Source organism: Arachis hypogaea, chromosome 5 (genome assembly GCF_003086295.3).
Source record: "Arachis hypogaea cultivar Tifrunner chromosome 5, arahy.Tifrunner.gnm2.J5K5, whole genome shotgun sequence".
Lineage (NCBI taxonomy): Eukaryota > Viridiplantae > Streptophyta > Magnoliopsida > Fabales > Fabaceae > Arachis > Arachis hypogaea.
The window spans coordinates 81,074,330-81,076,694 of NC_092040.1; the positions used below are offsets into that span (position 1 = coordinate 81,074,330).

General features: G+C 42.6%; 1 non-coding gene across 1 annotated transcript; it reads left to right on the forward strand.

The window, feature by feature from the left end:
• Nucleotides 1-1,759: 1,759 nt before the first annotated feature.
• On the forward strand, nt 1,760-1,867 carry LOC112805007 (small nucleolar RNA R71). The gene has a single exon (XR_003203622.1). It is a non-coding gene; the product is annotated as a small nucleolar RNA R71 (small nucleolar RNA).
• The last annotated feature ends 498 nt before the right edge of the window (nt 1,868-2,365 follow it).

Consider the following 2,365-nt stretch of genomic DNA (forward strand, 5'->3'; position numbering starts at 1 on the left):
AAGAAGATAGATAAAATATAACATTGGGTTGCCTCCCAACAAGTGCTTCTTTAATGTCAGTAGCTTGACAGAGGGCTCTCATGGAGCCTCACAGATGCTCAGAGCCATGTTGGAACCTCCCAACACCAAACTTAGAGTTTGAATGTGGGGGTTCAACACCAAACTTAGAGTTTGGTTGTGGCCTCCCAACACCAAACTTAGAGTTTGACTGTGGGGGCTCTGTTTGGCTCTGTTTTGAGAGGAGCTCTTCATGCTTCCTCTCCATGGTGACAGAGGGATATCCTTGGGCCTTAAACACCAAGGATTCTTCATTCACTTGAATGATCAACTCTCCTCTATCAACATCAATCACAGCCTTTGCTGTTGCTAGGAAGGGTCTGCCAAGGATGATGGATTCATCCATGCACTTCCCAGTCTCTAGGACTGTGAAATCAGTAGGGATGTAATGGTCTTCAACTTTTACCAGAACATCCTCTACAAGTCCATAAGCTTGTTTTCTTGAGTTGTCTGCCATCTCTAGTGAGATTTTTGCAGCTTGCACCTCAAAGATCCCTAGCTTCTCCATTACAGAGAGAGGCATGAGGTTTACACTTGACCCTAAGTCACACAAGGCCTTCTTGAAGGTCATGGTGCCTATGGTACAAGGTATTGAAAACTTCCCAGGATCTTGTCTCTTTTGAGGTAATTTCTTCCTAGACAAGTTATCCAGTTCTTTGGTGAGCAAAGGGAGTTCATCCTCCCAAGTCTCATTTCCAAATAACTTGTCATTTAGCTTCATGATTGCTCCAAGGTATTTAGCAACTTGCTCTCCTGTGACATACTCATCCTCTTCAGAGGAAGAATACTCATCAGAGCTCATGAATGGCAGAAGTAAGTCCAATGGAATCTCTATGGTCTCATTTTGAGCCTCAGATTCCCATGGTTCCTCATTGGGGAACTCATTGGAGGCCAATGGACGTCCATTGAGGCCTTGCTCAGTGGCGTTCACTGCCTCTCTTTCCTCTCCAAATTCGGCCATGTTGATGGCTTTGCACTCTCCTTTTGGATTTTCTTATGTATTGCTTGGAAGAGTACTAGGAGGGAGTTCAGTAATTTTCTTGCTCAGCTGACCCACTTGTGCCTCCAAGTTTCTAATAGAGGACCTTGTTTTAGTCATGAAACTTTGGGTGGTTTTAATTAGATCAGAGACCATGGTTGCTAAGTCAGAGTTATTCTGCTTAGAACTCGCTGTCTGTTGCTGAGAAGATGATGGAAAAGGCTTGCTATTGCTAAACCTGTTTCTTCCACCATTACTACTGTTGAAGCCTTGTTGAGGTCTCTGTTGGTCCTTCCATGAGAAATTTGGATGATTTCTCCATGAAGGATTATAGGTGTTTCCATAGTGTTCTCCCATGTAATTCACCTCTTCCATTGAAGGGTTCTCAAGATCATAAGCTTCTTCTTCAGATGAAGCCTCCTTAGTACTGCTTGGTGCATTTTGCATTCCAGACAGACTTTGAGAAATCATATTGACTTGTTGAGTCAATATTTTGTTCTGAGCCAATATGGCATTCAGAGTGTCAATCTCAAGAACTCCTTTCTTCTGATTGGTCCCATTGTTCACAGGATTCCTCTCAGAAGTGTACATGAATTGGTTATTTGCAACCATTTCAATCAGCTCTTGAGCTTCTGTAGGCGTCTTCTTCAGATGACTATCCAAAGACATCTTGGATAGTTCAGAGAGACCATTATAGAAAATTCCAATGATGCTCCATTCAGAAAGCATATCAGTGGGACACTTTCTGATTAATTGTTTGTATCTTTCCCAAGCTTCATAGATGGATTCTCCTTCCTTCTGTGTGAAGGTTTGGACTTCCACTCTAAGCTTACTCAATTTTTGAGGTGGAAAGAACTTTGCCAAGAAGGCATTGACTAGCTTTTCCCAAGAGTTCAGGATTTCTTTAGGTTGTGAGTCCAACCATATTCTAGCTCTGTCTCTTACAGCAAAAGGGAATAGCATAAGTCTGTAGACCTCAGGGTCAACCCCATTAGTCTTGACAGTGTCACAGATTTGCAAGAATTCAGCTAAAAACTGATGAAGATCTTCCAATGAAAGTCCATGGAACTTGCAATTCTGTTGCATTAGAGAAACTAATTGAAGCTTAAGCTCAAAGTTGTTTGCTCCAATGGCAGGGATAGAGATGCTTCTCCCATAAAAGTCGGGAGTAGGTGCAGTAAAGTCACCCAACACCTTCCTTGCATTGTTGGCATTGTTGTTGTTTTCGGCTGCCATGTTTTCTTCTTCTTTAAAGATTTCTGTTAGGTCCTCTACAGAGAGTTGTGCCTTGGCTTCTCTCAGTTTTCGCTTCAGGGTCCTTTCAGGTTC